Genomic DNA, 17,966 nt, shown 5'->3' with positions numbered 1-17,966 from the left:
CACCTGCTCCCTACTAGGTGTAGAATCCAGTCCCAATTTAACACCTGCTCCCTACTAGGTGTAGAATCTAGTCCCAATTTAACACCTGCTCCCTACTAGGTGTAGAATCTAGTCCCAATTTAACACCTGCTCCCTACTAGGTGTAGAATCTAGTCCCAATTTAACACCTGCTCCCTACTAGGTGTAGAATCCAGTCCCAATTTAACACCTGCTCCCTACTAGGTGTAGAATCCAGTCCCAATTTAACACCTGCTCCCTACTAGGTGTAGAATCTAGTCCCAATTTAACACCTGCTCCCTACTAGGTGTAGAATCTAGTCCCAATTTAACACCTGCTCCCTACTAGGTGTAGAATCTAGTCCCAATTTAACACCTGCTCCCTACTAGGTGTAGAATCTAGTCCCAATTTAACACCTGCTCCCTACTAGGTGTAGAATCTAGTCCCAATTTAACACCTGCTCCCTATTAGGTGTAGAATCCAGTCCCAATTTAACACCTGCTCCCTACTAGGTGTAGAATCTAGTCCCAATTTAACACCTGCTCCCTACTAGGTGTAGAATCTAGTCCCAAGTTAACACCTGCTCCCTACTAGGTGTAGAATCCAGTCCCAATTTAACACCTGCTCCCTACTAGGTGTAGAATCTAGTCCCAATTTAACACCTGCTCCCTACTAGGTGTAGAATCTAGTCCCAATTTAACACCTGCTCCCTACTAGGTGTAGAATCTAGTCCCAATTTAACACCTGCTCCCTACTAGGTGTAGAATCCAGTCCCAATTTAACACCTGCTCCCTACTAGGTGTAGAATCCAGTCCCAATTTAACACCTGCTCCCTACTAGGTGTAGAATCTAGTCCCAATTTAACACCTGCTCCCTACTAGGTGTAGAATCTAGTCCCAATTTAACACCTGCTCCCTACTAGGTGTAGAATCTAGTCCCAATTTAACACCTGCTCCCTACTAGGTGTAGAATCTAGTCCCAATTTAACACCTGCTCCCTACTAGGTGTAGAATCCAGTCCCAATTTAACACCTGCTCCCTACTAGGTGTAGAATCTAGTCCCAATTTAACACCTGCTCCCTACTAGGTGTAGAATCCAGTCCCAATTTAACACCTGCTCCCTACTAGGTGTAGAATCTAGTCCCAATTTAACACCTGCTCCCTACTAGGTGTAGAATCTAGTCCCAATTTAACACCTGCTCCCTACTAGGTGTAGAATCTAGTCCCAATTTAACACCTGCTCCCTACTAGGTGTAGAATCTAGTCCCAATTTAACACCTGCTCCCTACTAGGTGTAGAATCTAGTCCCAATTTAACACCTCCTCCCTACTAGGTGTAGAATCCAGTCCCAATTTAACACCTGCTCCCTACTAGGTGTAGAATCTAGTCCCAATTTAACACCTGCTCCCTACTAGGTGTAGAATCTAGTCCCAATTTAACACCTGCTCCCTACTAGGTGTAGAATCTAGTCCCAATTTAACACCTGCTCCCTACTAGGTGTAGAATCCAGTCCCAATTTAACACCTGCTCCCTATTAGGTGTAGAATCCAGTCCCAATTTAACACCTGCTCCCTACTAGGTGTAGAATCCAGTCCCAATTTAACACCTGCTCCCTACTAGGTGTAGAATCTAGTCCCAATTTAACACCTGCTCCCTACTAGGTGTAGAATCTAGTCCCAATTTATCACCTGCTCCCTACTAGGTGTAGAATCTAGTCCCAATTTAACACCTGCTCCCTACTAGGTGTAGAATCCAGTCCCAATTTAACACCTGCTCCCTACTAGGTGTAGAATCCAGTCACAATTTAACACCTGCTCCCTACTAGGTGTAGAATCTAGTCCCAATTTAACACCTGCTCCCTATTAGGTGTAGAATCCAGTCCCAATTTAACACCTGCTCCCTACTAGGTGTAGAATCCAGTCCCAATTTAACACCTGCTCCCTACTAGGTGTAGAATCTAGTCCCAAGTTAACACCTGCTCCCTACTAGGTGTAGAATCCAGTCCCAATTTAACACCTGCTCCCTACTAGGTGTAGAATCTAGTCCCAATTTAACACCTGCTCCCTACTAGGTGTAGAATCTAGTCCCAATTTAACACCTGCTCCCTACTAGGTGTAGAATCTAGTCCCAATTTAACACCTGCTCCCTACTAGGTGTAGAATCCAGTCCCAATTTAACACCTGCTCCCTACTAGGTGTAGAATCCAGTCCCAATTTAACACCTGCTCCCTACTAGGTGTAGAATCTAGTCCCAATTTAACACCTGCTCCCTACTAGGTGTAGAATCTAGTCCCAATTTAACACCTGCTCCCTACTAGGTGTAGAATCTAGTCCCAATTTAACACCTGCTCCCTACTAGGTGTAGAATCTAGTCCCAATTTAACACCTGCTCCCTACTAGGTGTAGAATCTAGTCCCAATTTAACACCTGCTCCCTATTAGGTGTAGAATCCAGTCCCAATTTAACACCTGCTCCCTACTAGGTGTAGAATCTAGTCCCAATTTAACACCTGCTCCCTACTAGGTGTAGAATCTAGTCCCAAGTTAACACCTGCTCCCTACTAGGTGTAGAATCCAGTCCCAATTTAACACCTGCTCCCTACTAGGTGTAGAATCTAGTCCCAATTTAACACCTGCTCCCTACTAGGTGTAGAATCTAGTCCCAATTTAACACCTGCTCCCTACTAGGTGTAGAATCCAGTCCCAATTTAACACCTGCTCCCTACTAGGTGTAGAATCCAGTCCCAATTTAACACCTGCTCCCTACTAGGTGTAGAATCTAGTCCCAATTTAACACCTGCTCCCTACTAGGTGTAGAATCTAGTCCCAATTTAACACCTGCTCCCTACTAGGTGTAGAATCTAGTCCCAATTTAACACCTGCTCCCTACTAGGTGTAGAATCTAGTCCCAATTTAACACCTGCTCCCTACTAGGTGTAGAATCCAGTCCCAATTTAACACCTGCTCCCTACTAGGTGTAGAATCTACACCCAGGTGTAGCTCATAGAGGGGCCCCAGAGGATGACCCCTTGAATCCAATGATGACAACCCATTGGAAAGGCTTTTAGCCTATTTACATTTTCTTGTCAAGTATGACTGGGGATTTTTGTGAAAACCATTTTGCTAAATCATCTGCCAAGGACCAGAAGTCAAGGCTAGCTGTGTCCTTACATGCTGGGGACTGCTAAACTGAACTGCAGGGTACTGTAGCGGGAACGAGTCAGACTTGGCCCAGTGCTGAAATCACAGTCAGTAACCACAAGAATGTAACAGCTTCTGTTATTATCCCTGGAGGAGAAAATAACATGCTCTTCCCACTCCCTCACTATTACAGAATACATGAAATCTAAAAAACAGCCAGGTTTGTAGATGCTGACAGGAACAGTCCTATGAACTCTGAAAGAATAAAAGGAAGCATTATAGCTTCTACAATCAACTACCTTGAAAACAGATGGAGCATGAGAGTGTACTATTCTGTGAAGTGGGGCAACTACCAAAGTTTATAAGCAAAGCTCGCAAGCACAAATACCCTACATACATTCTGTACAGAGAGACCATGGTTAGTGTTATTACAGGACCATAAATGCTTGCTCTCTTTTCCTCTCGTTTGGCTGTGAGCTAAGGGCGGGTTAGCCAAAGTAAAGTAAAGGCAAGTCAAGCATGCATATTAACAGAGCAGAGTGCAGAAAGCATGTCTGTTGTCGGTATGGGAGGTGGTGCAGGGTTTTGTCTAGAAGGGTACAGCTTTTGTCAAAATTGTCTTTTCGTTGTAGGTTTTGGATTACTTACACAACAGAGCTAAAATGCAAAAAACCTACTTTTTACATCAAATTTGACAAATGCTGTATCCCATCTAGACATGACTGTGGTGCGAAGGGCGTTTCTCAAGCTTCCTCACGTGAACACATCCACTGGAACACCATGTCGATAGGAACTTGAAACTAGGTTCCCCACTCTCTGACACACGCACGCACACCTGACATTTTCACAGCCCCTGGCTACATTTGGCACCATCACCATAAATACATAGACTGAGGGAAGTTATGGAGAGAAGAAAATACTTTTCCAACAACTCTGCCTCTAGAACAGGTTGAACGTAGACATGAATTCAGGGTTCCAATGGAAGGCGGAAAGAAAACACCTGGAATTGAAGGAGAAAGCACTTAACGCACTACAGTCTTATTTTTGGATTGCAGCGTACCCTTATTTAATTTGGACATAGATTTTTGTTTCCTCTATGGGTGTCCAATCCAAATACACAGCGGATAAAAACTAAAAACAGTTCCTAAATTGCTTACATTCAAAAATGACTATGTTTGTCAACTGTCTCACAGCATGTTCGGTAGAGACCCATGAATGGTGTAGTATTTCAGTATACTCTTAACAGTAGCTGTCTAGAGTGGCATCAGCCCGAGGACTGGAACTCTTGTGGCATTTGAAGCTGTGCATCGATATGGTTAAGAGCTTGTCTTTAGTGGCTTAGGTTACACAAGCATCACTGATAGAGAAACAGGAGATACTCTGTTCTGAAGTCTCTCCATAACAACTCAGGGCCACCCTTACCCAATAAAGCGAAGGTAACTGAACTAAATGACGATCGCCCGTAACACTCACTTATGAAGTCATTATGAAGTGCTTTGAGAGGCTAGTTAAGGATCATATTACCTCCACCTTACCCGACACCCTAGACCCACTGCAATTTGCATACCAAGCCAATAGAGACACAGAGGATGATATTGCCATCACACTACACACTCTCCTTTCCCATCTGGACAAGAGGAATACCTACGTCAGAAAGTGGTTCATTGTCTACAACTCAGCCTTCAACACCATAGTACCCTCCAAGTTCATAATTAATCGTGGGGCCCTGGGTCTGAACCCCGCCCTGTGCTACTGGGTCCTGGACTTCCTGACGGGCAGCCCCCCAGTTGGTGGAGGTAGGCAACAACACCTCCACTAAGCTAATCCTCAACACAGGGGCCCCACAAGGGTGCGTGCTCAGCCCCCTCCTGTACTCCCTGTTCACCCATGACTGCGTGGCAACGCACACCTCCAACTCAATCAAGTTTGCAGACAACACAACAGTGGTTGGCCTGATTGCCAACAACAAGACAGTCTAAAGGGAGGAGGTGAGGGCCCTGGCAGAGTGGGGCCAGGAAAATAACCTCTCTCAACATCAAGAGAAAACGAAGGACCTGATACTGGACTTCAGGAAACAGCAGAGGGAGTACGCCCCATCCACATCGACTGGGCCGCAGTGGAGAAGCCAAAAAGTTTCAAGTTCCCCAGTGTACACATTAGAGGTCGACCGATTATGATTTTTCAACGCCGATACCGATACCGAGGTAAGTTGCTAGCTATCATTAAACGTATCTTATAAAAAAACAATCAATCTTAACATTATCACTAGTTAACTACACATGGTTGATGATATTACTAGTTAATCTAGCTTGTCCTGCGTTGCATATAATCGATGCAGTGCCTGTTAATTTATCATTGAATCGCAGCTTACTTCGCCAAACGGGTGATATAACAAGCACATTTGCGGAAAAAAAGCACTGTCGTTGCACCAAATGTGTACCCAACCATAAACATCAATGCCTTTCTTAAAATCAATACACAAGTAGATATTTTTAAACCTGTATATTTAGTTAATATTGCCTGCTAACATGAATTTATTTTAACTAGGAAAATTGTGTCACTTCTCTTGCGTTCTGTGCAAGCAGAGTCAGGGTATATGCAGCAGTTTGGGACGCCTTGCTCGTTTTGAACTGTGTGAAGACCATTTCTTCCTAACAAAGACCGTAATTAATTTGCCAGAATTGTACATAATTATGACATAACATTGAAGGTTATGCAATGTAACAGCAATATTTAGACTTAGGGATGCCATCCGTTAGATAAAATACGGAACGGTTCTGTATTTCACTGAAAGAATAAACGTTTTGTTTTCGAAATGATAGTTTTCGGATTTGACCATATTAATGACCTAAGGCTCGTATTTCTGTGTGTTATCATATTATAATTAAGTCTATGATTTGATAGAGCAGTCTGACTGAGCGGTGGTAGGCAGCAACAGGCTCATAAGCATTCATTCAAACAGCACTTTCCTGCATTTGCCAGCAGTTCTTCAAGCATTGCACTGTTTATGACTTCAAGCCTATCAACTGCCGAGATTAGGGTGGCAATACTAAAGTACCTATTAGAACATCCAATAGTCAAAGGTATATGAAATACAAATGGTATAGAGAGAAATAGTCCTATAATAACTACAACCTAAAATGTTAAAAAGGAACCACCAGCTTTCATATGTTCTGAGCAAGGAACTTAAACGTTAGCTTTTTTACATGGCACATATTGCACTTTTATTTTCTTCTCCAACACTTTGTTTTTGCATTATTTAAACCAAATTGAACATGTTTCATTATTTATTTGAGACTAAATTGATTTTATTTATGTATTATATTAAGTTAAAATAAGTGTTCATTCAGTATTGTTGTAATTGTCATTATTACAAATAAATAAATAAAAATCGTCCGATTAATCGGTATCGGCTTTTTTTGGTCTTCCAATAAAATCGGTATCGATATCAGCGTTGAAAAATCATAATCGGTCGACCTCTACCTACCTCACAAACTTTTACCGATGCACCATTGGGAGCATCCTATTCGGGGTGTATCACCGCCTGGTACAGCAACTGCACCGCCCGCAACCGCAGGGCTCTCCAGACCACGGTGCGGTCTGCCCAACGCATCACTGGGGGCACACTGCCAGCCCGTCAGGATATCTACAGCTCCCTGTGTCACAGGAAGGCCAAAAAGATCATCAAGGACCTCAGCCAACCGAGCCACACCCTGCAATCATGCAGAAGGCCAGTGCATCAAAGCTGGGACCAAGAGACAGCTTCTATCTCAAGGCCATGTTAAATATCATTAGCCGGCCTCCACCTAGTTCCCTGCCCTGAACTAGTCACCGTCAATATGCGGCTACCACCCGGTTATTCAACCCTGCACCTTAGAGGCTGCTAACCCTATGTACATATACTTGGAAACTGGTCACTTCAATAATATGTACATACTGTTTTACGCATTTCATATGGTATAATGTATTCTAGTCAAGGCCATCCTATTCAACTATTGCTATACTATTCTAGCCTATGTATTCTTCAGATATACTACATATTCTATCCACATATGGTCCAAATTGTCTATACATCCTATCCCACACAATCTGTTACTCCGACATTGCCCGTCCTAATATTTCTATATTTCTTAATTACATTATTTTACTTTTAGATGTGTGTATTGTTGTGTATTGTTAGATATTACTGCACTGTTGGAGCTAGGAACACAAGCATTGCGCTACACATGCAACATCTACTAAATGTGTATGCGACCAATAAAATTTGATTTGAGGAGTGTGGGGGGCTGGGTTAGTGCTATCCAGGATCCTTGGGACTTGCCTACCCTAAACCTTATAAATTTCAACTTCAAATGGGGTGTCGTCAGAGTTGGGACGTCCCAAGGACTCTGTTTAGACTTTTCCTACTGGGTTGGGGAGAAAGGAGAGGGCAAGTCACAACAAGCACAGCAGTAGATATGAGCAAAACGTAGCGCAAGAGCAACATGCCAGAGATGTCAGAGGTTGGATGGGTGCGCTATAGAAGAGGAGGCCTGTGGGGTTTTTTTTTAAGGGAAGACGGTCTTAATTTCAATACAGGGGAAATGCAGTCACAGGTTTGCCATTAGAAGAGTAGAGAGCATTGCCTAGATTCTTTAGGCATCAAAGTGAAGGAAGGACCATGATCTGACCTCCGGTTTGTAAACACTGGTAAACCTGCTCTGGAACAAACAGCGATAAGGGTTCATACACCTAGCTGAAACAAAGGGCCCTTACACCACAACCTTTAGAATCAGCCAAATCCAATCTGAACCGTTTGAAGTCTTTAACAAGGTTCGCAAATGTAAAGTTCTCTTCCTAACATATTCAGAACCATTGCTGTTGCTGCACAAAACTCCACCTGAGTTTTCCCTGGACAGTTCCCTGTGTGTATTCTGTCCTTTATTTTGACAAAGTCCGGCTGTTTTTAGGACATCAAACATGTGACATCAAAGTATTCACACCCCTTGACTTATTCCACATTTTGATGTGCTACATGATGACCAAACCGTCTCCGAGCGTGTATCCGGTTGCACATACTGAGTTTGTCTATCTCCACCAGACGCGGTCAGGACACGCAGGTTATTATCAAAAACCCTGAACCAACAATGATCATTCTTTTGAGGACAGGTCGAAACACATATGAAACATTCTTGGACATTTAGATATCTAGCTTGCTGTTGCTAGCTAATTTGTCCTGGGATATAAGCATTGGGTTGTTATTTTACCTGAAATGCACAAGGTTCTTTTATTTGCTGGACTTTTGTAGAATTTTGAGTCACACAAAATCGTGTGTTCTCTACTGCGACAATTAATCTACAGATAAAATGGGAAACCTAGTTAGGTTCTAGTAATCTCTCCTCATTCAGTCTTCTTCAGTGGATGGCAACCAACTTTAAGTTACATTACAGCCACCAACTGGACAGGTGTGTGGACCTATTTCATCTTTCAATCACCCACATGGGTATATGCTCTTAAAAACCAATGAGGAGATGGGAGAGGCGGGACTTGTAGCACGTTCTATAAATTCTATTTTAGCGCATGGCTACACAGATGCTTGTTGACTCACACGAGCATTTCAGATGAAATGATTGAATAACATGTATGTGTACATTTATTTTGCAATGCTCGTGCAAACAATGCGGGAGGTGTGGTCAGCATGTTACAAAGTGGGATCAAAATTAATTTAATTGTAATGTTTTGTCAACGGGGCGGCAGGTAGCCTAGTGGTTAGAGCGTTGGACTAGTAACCGAAAGGTTGCAAGATCAAATCCCCAAGCTGATAAGGTAAAAATCTGTTGTTCTGCCGTTGAACAAGGCAGTGAACCCACTGTTCCTAGGCTGTCATTGTAAATAAGAATTTGTTCTTAACTGACTTGCCTAGTTAAATAAAAGGTTTAAAAAAAGAGCTACACAAAACACTAATGTAAAAGTGGAAGAAAAATTCTAACATTTGTCAAATACTTATGAAAAATAAAACACCAACACTCATATACCTTGAATAGATAAGTATTCACACCCTTGAGTCAATACTATGACGAAGCACCATTGGTAGCGATTACAGCTGTGAGTCTTTCCGGGTAAGTCTCAAAGAGATTTCCACACCTGGATTGTGCAGCATTTGCACATTATTCTTCAAGTGCTCAAATTTGTTGGTGATCATTGCTAGACAACCATCATGTTGGCCTAACCTAGCCCACAATGTCTGCTGTGTGGATCTATTTTGAAGTTTCAAAGGAAGATAACAAAATGACCATATGCAACGTTTGTGAAAGTGAAAACTTTCAATACCACAAACCTAATTACTCATTTGAAAGTGCATCACCCCCAGATGTTCAGAGACTACTTAGAACAAAGGCAGAAATAAACTACACGCAAACTTCCAACAATTAAACAAGTTCAAGTCAAGCAGTCATTTGAAAGAGTAAGACCCTTTCAGCGAAATACATTAACGCCAAGATAATAGAATTCATTGCCCTTGACAATCAACCAATCTCTGTTGTGGATGATGTTGGTTTTTGCCGACTGGTCGAGCACCTCGAGCCTCGGTACACACTACCAAGTAGGCGCTATTTGTCAGAGGTTGCCCTGCCGGAGTAACACAGTATTGTTGAAACGCACATCCATGAGCTACTTACTATGGGCGTCACTGCTATTAGCTTCACGACTGACATTTGGACCAGCGATGTCAGCCCCGTGAGCATGGTGAGTCTGACAACACAGTGGGTCGACGAGGATTTTGTACTGAGGAAAGCCGTATTGCATGCTCAAGAACGTGCTGGTTCTCATACCTCTGCTGCCATTTCAAATGGCATTTGAGAACATGTTTGAAACATGAACACACTCCTAGCTCCATTCGAACAACTGACTGGAGACATAAGCTCATCAACTGCGTCTGCAGCAGACGTGATACCCTCTGTCATGGCATTGAAACACCTGCTCAACAAAACTGCCCACACAGACAGTGGGGTTAAAACTTGCAAAAGTACTCCACAAGAGGCTGTGAACAAGCGATTTGGTGACATTCTCTCTGAGCCTCTATACTGTGTCGCCACCATGTTCGATGCTAGGTACAAGGACCGCTACTTCGATGGAGATAAGAAACAGGGTTTACGTGAAAAGTTTCATACACAGCTGGACAAGATGGAAATGGACACAGTGACAGTGCGCACCGAGGAAGAGAGGCCACGGACAGAGAGCTGAAACTTCACTGCTTGACATGTATGATGAAATCCTGGTTGAGAATGAAATGACTGAACAAATGAACAACGAAACAGCACAGCAAGTAAGTGAAATAAATAGGTTTTGATTATGTTTTACTGGCAATAGGGACATACGTAAATGCCAACAAAATAACTTTTTGGTCAGTGTGGTGTGGTGTGTGTAACCTGTATTTAACTAGGCAAATCAGTTAAGAACAAATTGACGGCATACCCCGGCCAAACCCGGACCAATTGTGCGCCGCCCGACTCCCAATCACTGCTGGATGTGATACAGCCTGGAACCAGGGACTGTAGTAACTAGAGGTCGACCGATTAATCAGAATGGCCGATTAATTAGGGCCGATTTCAAGTTTTCATAACAATCGGAAATCGGTAATTTTGGACGCCGTTTTTTATTTATTTTTAACACCTTTATTTAACTAGGCAAGTCAGTTAAGAACACATTCTTATTTTCAATGACGACCTAGGAACGGTGGGTTAACTGCCTTGTTCAGGGGCATAACGACAGATTTTTACCTTGTCACCTCAGGGATTCAATCTTGCAACCTTACGGTTAACTAGTCCAACGCTCTAACCACCTGCCTCACGAGGAGCCCGCCTGTTACGCGAATGCAGTAAGAAGCCAAGGTAAGTTGCTAGCTAGCATTAAACTTATCTTATAAAAAACAATCAATCAATCATAATCACTAGTTATAACTACACATGGTTGATGATATTACTAGTTTATCTAGCGTGTCCTGCGTTGCATATAATCGATGCGGTGTGCATTCGCGAAAAAGGACTGTCGTTGCTCCAACGTGTACCTAACGATAAACATCAATGCCTTAAAATCAATACACAGAAGTATATATTTTTAAACCTGCATATTTAACTAAAAGAAATCCAGGTTAGCAGGCAATATTAACCAGGTGAAATTGTATCACTTCTCTTGCGTTCATTGCACGCAGAGTCAGGGTATATGCAACAGTTTGGGCCGCCTGGCTCATTGCGAACTAATTTGCCAGAATTTTACGTAATTATGACATAACATTGAAGGTTGTGCAATGTAACAGAAATATTTAGACTTATGGATGCCACCCGTTAGATAAAATACGGAACGGTTCCGTATTTCACTGAAAGAATAAACGTTTTGTTTTCGAGATGATAGTTTCCGGATTCGACCATATTAATGACCTAAGGCTCGTATTTCTGTGTGTTATTATGTTATAATTAAGTCTATGATTTGATAGAGCAGTCTGACTGAGCGATGGTAGGCACCAGCAGGCTCGTAAGCATTCATTCAACAGCACTTTCGTGCGTTTGACTTCAAGCCTATCAACTCCCGAGATTAGGCTGGTGTAACTGATGTGAAATGGCTAGCTAGTTAGCGGCGTGTGCGCTAATAGCGTTTCAAACGTCACTCGCTCTGAGACTTGGAGTAGTTGTTCCCCTTGCTCTGCATGGGTAACGCTGCTTCGAGGGTGGCTGTTGTCGATGTGTTCCTGGTTCGAGCCCAGGTAGCGGCGAGGAGAGGGATGGAAGCTATACTGTTACACTGGCAATACTAAAGTGCCTATAAGAACATCCAATAGTCAAAGGTATATGAAATACAAATCGTAGAGAGAGAAATAGTCCTATAATTCCTATAATAACTACAACCTAAAACTCATGTTAAAAGGAACCACCAGCTTTCATATCTTCTCATGTTCTGAGCAAGGAACTTAAACGTTAGCTTTCTTACATGGCACATATTGCACTTTTACTTTCTTCTCCAACACTTTGTTTTTGCATTATTTAAACCAAATTGAACATGTTTCATTATTTATTTGAGGCTAAATTGATTTTATTGATGTATTATATTAAGTTAAAATAAGTGTTCATTCAGTATTGTTGTAATTGTCATTATTACAAATTTAAAAAATAAAAATATAGATAAAAATATATTTAAAAAATCGTCATCGCCTTTTTTGGTCCTCCAATAATCGGTATCGGCGTTGAAAAATTATAATCGGTCGACCTCTAGTAGTGACGCCTCTTGCACTGAGATGCAGTGCCTTAGACCATGTGTGTGTGTGTGTGTGTGTGTGTGTGTTAACTATTTAACAGTACTAGAATGCTTAAAAGGCTACTAAAATGTAAAATATCACTATCATTTTTTTTTGTCAAGGAAAATATTGGATATCGGTATCGGCCAAAAATTTAATATCGGTGCATCCCTAGCTGTAACGTAACAAAATGTGGAAAAAGTGAAGGGGTCTGAATACCTTCCGAATGCTAAGCTGCATCTCAAATGGCACCCTATTCCCTATGTAGTAATGCATTACTTTTGACCAGGGCCCATAGGATGTCATTTGGGAAGCCGCCAAAGCCTGCTATCCAACTCAATGTTGATATACAGCACAAAGGCTTCAGAAAGAGGAACCACCCTCTATAAATCAAGTCTAAGCTGAACCATGTTCTGTGGTCTCTCTTCATGTGGAATATCATGGCTACACTTCATCTTTGCTTTCTGATGCACAATAACAGAAATGGAAGAAAGCTCCTACTCACTCTATTTATGTTTTCATACGCATGGATGGTGACATGCCCTCTTCTTCCCCGTTGTTAGTCCATTAATAGGCCCTAACCCTCCCTATACAGTAATCACCACAGATCATGCTAATCCTTTAATGTTCGTACCTGTTATTTTCTAAGCCACAGCAAACTCAGCCATGACCCAGAGCACCGCTACGGCAGGCAGCCCCCAGGGCCCGTAATCTCTTCATCTGACCTGGATGATGTGAGGATGTTTGAGTCACACTGTCCGTAGTGCCCAATATGAACCCTCACAGCTGGAGCAGATCATCTTCCTATGGTCTAGCAGTGGGCAGTGTACTGGGCGTAGCTGGGCAACAGGCATCGCCAACATGCTCAGTAGAACCACTGGATGGGGGTTGACTAAAACTGTCTATTCACTATGAAATAGTGCAATACCGTCTCCAACAAGCACACACAGATTCTAACTCACTGTATCCAATCTAGGCAAACAGAACAGTCTATCTTTCAGGGCTGGACTTTAACACAAAGGGTGTGCCAGATTGGGCCTTCCCACAGCTGGCAATGGCAATCACACACACGTGGCTTTTTATAGGTGATTCATTGTGTCATCTATTTCATCTCATTCTCTCGATTCCCTACTGGTGGTGTATCAGTCATGAGGCAATCCTCTCTTGTCCCAGTGGTGCACCCTAAATAATCATTGGCTGGGAATAGAAGTGCAAATCCATGGTAACGGAATTACGCTGAGACTCAGATTTTTCCCTTTACAATGTACCTTTCCACTGAACATTTTACAAAAACACATTTACAGGAATAATGTTGCAGCTCAAGTTTGGTAACCTTAAAACAGTGAGATTTAACCACAGAGATCCTATTAAATTCAAAATTCTATGGATTTTACCATAATTCTGTTACCAAACTTGATTTAATGTGTAAATTATTTGAAGTAGTCATTGTGTTGTATGGTTTGTTAAACTTTTAAATCAATGTTTTGTTCGGCATACATCTTAAAGTGAAAAATAGGAGTCTAGGAGTAATTCCATTTGCGTGGAATTACCCCTCTGTAAATCAAGTCTAAAGCTAACCATGTTCTGTGGTAATTCCTTTACTGTGGAATTGCTCTGAACTAAATGCTGCATCTCCAACAATATAGTCATAAATGTTCAACCTGGGAGTAGGTGCACTGAGCAGGTTCAATTCAGTTGACAGCAGGTGGTCAGAAGCTCCTACAGTTTGTCTCTCCCTCTCTCTACCACACTTTTCAACAACTTAAATCTGTACAACAGGTGAGTAACCAATAACATCATTAACATGCAGCAAAAATGCTATTTCATCTGATTTGTTATGCATCTGTCCAGCGCAAAAGAGACAACAGGCCTGTGAACTAACAATAGGTTCTGAATGAAAGGACTGGTTGAACCTTTCCACCCTACCACGCCTGTGTTTTAGAGCATAAAGCTGTTACACTATGCTCCAATTAGGACCTTTGATTAAATGTGAAGCCTACCATCGTCTGCCCTGGAGAATGGGGTTCTGTTAATTGTATATGTCTGAGAGGTTTTTTGTTGTTGTTGGTAAAAGGGTCTTTCTATTCTGGTCCCTCTTCCAAGAATTAAGTAGCTGATTTTGGGAAATGGGAAGGATAAAGAGTTAAAGCCAGTTGTGGATTTAACTTTGTTATATCAGTAATTAATGTTTCATTTCAAGGCACAGTGTAGTCCAGTACAAACAGGAGTGTGTAGAACCAGCTGTCACTCATCCCTCTGTGGACTGTCGCTTAGCTGATGAATACCCTTCATTTAGCTGGCAATCCAGTGATCATCACAGAGTTAGGAAGCGAAAAGATTAGCCAAAACACATTTGATTCTGAGATGTGAGGCTGTGAGAGATGGGAGTGTAAACACAGCTGTGTTTTGCCTTTTAGAGATTTGCTGAAACGGGTGTGATATCCGGCCGGCCGACCCAACGGCCACTTCGTTATGGATTGCCACACAGGCTGTCTCTGCAGGGTGTGCTGCACACATGACAACACTGCTGTAACACCCAGCGCAAGCATGTAGCTTTCATTGCAGGGCTAACTAAACAGAAAGTGTCAGAGCTAAGAGCTGTCTCCTGTTAGCCTGCCTCCTCTTGTCTCAAACAGAGGTGGACCTGAGCCAAGTCAACACAGCTGTCAATCTTGGAGCTGCTGCCTTCTCAGAGTAGCTTACCTGGGTTGAAATGTATTGACTGATTGGTGTAGTTAGATCATCCACTAGACTAGGGATTGTCTAAGAGAACATGGCATACGATCACAGGTTTATCTCATCCCCAACCTATAGCTGTATTTTCACTTATGATAAACTGAAACAAGGATGAGAATGGCATTCCCATTGCAGGCATTCCCAAAACCATTGTGTGAGCATAATAGGGCTACAAATTCTGCCTCTTTAGCTTTGTTACTGTCATCCCAGCAGTAATGTTAGCCAACCTCATTGTAGATTAGCTAGCTGTGTCCCATCAATCTCCCTGTGGATTCGTCCATGCTCATGTTAGCAGGTGTAGTCTATCCCAATTATCCCCGCACCTGGGACCCTCTCTCCCCCTCCTCCCACTCTACCCCCAGTCCCAATACCCCACCCACACTCCACTTCAAATCCAGGGATGCCTAGTTCCGGTACAGAACCTATTAAGCCATGGCTCTCGCCACCGGCCATTTTTCGATTACCAGCTGGGTCCCCATAAAAGGTTTTATTCTAGTGTACACAGAGGCATCTCTGCTGACACAGACAGTCACAGTCTCTTATTGCTTCTTTACACAACACTACTTTGACAACACAAACTAGGTCCAGGATACATCTCTTTAAGAGGGCTAACTAACTCTCTTTAAGAGATGTATCCCACACAACATATCTACACCACATACACCCCTCTGAGTGGTACAGTTTAACGACAACAGCTCTCCCACACCACATGTCCATGCAAGAATTACCTTAATGCCAATAGACAGACATCATTTTTGCTCTGTTATGAAAGGCTTTTAAAATATCCACACAATTGAGAATCATTGCATTAATCAAGTGTGCACCACTATGTGCAATATGGATTAGATGAGAACTTCCTGTATAGTTTGAAATTCTTTGTCTATATACTATGTTTTTTTAAGGTATGATAATAGCTCCACACATGAAGCAGGAATGTGGCATTGGCCACACCACATCCAAGGCTAGCATAAACAAAAACGTTGTAAATCTGATGTTGAACAGAGATAGACCTCACTAGACATATTTTACTAATGTAAATCCACCCTTTGGCATGAATCTGATTTCTCTCTGAATCCTGGACGTGATCTCCTTAGGATTTTGTGAAGCAAAGTAGCAATCTATGGGGGCCTTGTTAGATTAATGAAATGAGGACAGGAAAAATACAGAGGTCCTCTTTGGACTACAAAGCAGCCCGTCATTCAGCGTGTAAGGGAGGAATAGGTTCGATTGAATGAGATTCGGGGACCTGAGAAAGCCAACCAGTACACATTTGCGAAAAGTGAGAGGTCCGGTCTTGTGATGTAGACTATCATTCATTCAGGCAGAACTCGGACAATAAAACATAAACAAATTATTGATGTGGAATTCAATTTGCTTTCACGTAGTGACATGTTCGAGCTCGCAGGCTGAAATCAGTCCAGGTACGCTCTCGATGCGCTTCCACAAACATTAATGTGGCATGTCTGACGATTAAGTAATTGTAAACGCTGACCACATTAGCTAGCTACATAATTTAATTATGTCCAAATTCAGAAAATACAGATTAACCATCGATTTACTCATTTGAAACAGCCCTCAGTAATGTCAGAAGGAAGGAAACCCTTGACGAATGCTTGTAACGTTAGTTCTCCCTAATGTTGTTTCAAAATGACCAACAAGAAAGTGACAGGATTGATACAGCTGTCAGTACAACGCAACTGCAACCTGGTTGAACAGTTGTGAGTGATCACATACTGTACTGTCTTTGGTGATAGTGGGCCATGCGGATACAGTAACTGGATGCTAATTATGACAATTTAGGCTCTGTTGTAGGCTATTTTAGAATGGGTTAATTTAGTTAGCATCATAACTAATTTAGCTAGCTGCGTAATTAAAATATAAATATCTAGTCAAATGCCTAACTAGCTACAGTAGCTAGTTCCAACATGATCCAGAATTGGATTAGCTAAATACTGTTAGCTTGCTATTCTCCTTCCATAATCTGTCAAATTTGAGCTGGCTAAATCTAACGTTAGCTGAAGTCTTGTGAATACCTTTAACGTTACAGTGAGATAGTAACGTTACAGTAACAGTAGTGAACAGTTTATTTTCATCATTTCCAATAAAAACCCAAAGGCATAGCCTACATTGGACGCGAGTATAGGACAGTTCAAAAGTGCAACTAGAAAAGTTCGCAAAACATTTAGCTATATCTTGGTTGGGTTTATGGACAGCAAAAGTGACCTAGCAATTTAGCTAGCTAACGTTAGCTAGCTACTTCATTCCCATCTAACGTGAACTTACTGTACAGTAACTAACAAGCTGCATTACTTTTCAGTACAATGTGGCTCTAAGGAGTAACGTTCTCGCTTAGCTAGGTACTGTAGCTAGTTGGTCAAATATCTTACCGTCATAAACAGTTCCAGAGGCTTCCAGTTTTTAAGGAATATGGTTTTCTTACAGCGGGAAATGAGTTTAGGGTGAGGGACTGAAAATCCAAGTTCAGTTCACCCGCTGGGAACTCCGACAAAACCTCATTTTTATCACTCCGATCCTTCAGCTTCATACATTCAACTGTCTGCGGGCCCTTTACTAGTTCGAATATGCGACTAGCTCGGCGACGAATAATCCACACACAACATACAGCAACCATTGGCTACAGCGAACCAGCAGGCATCTCAGACCGAGTGAATGATATTTACAATTCCTTTGATTTGTAAATGAGAGGGTATGAGCGACATAAATGTTGGGGGAAAAAGTGTATTCCGGATTGCCGAATAGCGTCTCTGACTTTCTCAGCGGAGTCCGTTGTCAATGCACGCTCACTGCAGCAGAGGCAACAGCATAGCAA

At 42.2% G+C, this 17,966-nt stretch overlaps 1 protein-coding gene across 2 annotated transcripts in view; it reads right to left on the bottom strand.

Moving 5' to 3' along the window:
- Positions 1 to 17,966, bottom strand: part of LOC139539036 (tyrosine-protein phosphatase non-receptor type 4-like) — a 112,849-nt gene extending 94,883 nt beyond the window's left edge. For both annotated transcript variants that reach the window (XM_071341721.1, XM_071341722.1), the window contains exon 1: positions 17,524 to 17,966. The gene's annotated coding sequence lies outside the window, so the exon portion shown is untranslated. The remainder of the gene's footprint in view (positions 1 to 17,523) is intronic.

Source organism: Salvelinus alpinus, chromosome 14 (genome assembly GCF_045679555.1).
Source record: "Salvelinus alpinus chromosome 14, SLU_Salpinus.1, whole genome shotgun sequence".
Classification (NCBI taxonomy): Eukaryota; Metazoa; Chordata; class Actinopteri; order Salmoniformes; family Salmonidae; genus Salvelinus; species Salvelinus alpinus.
Note: the sequence above shows the minus strand (reverse complement) of the source record. Positions and strands in the feature narration are given on the sequence as shown.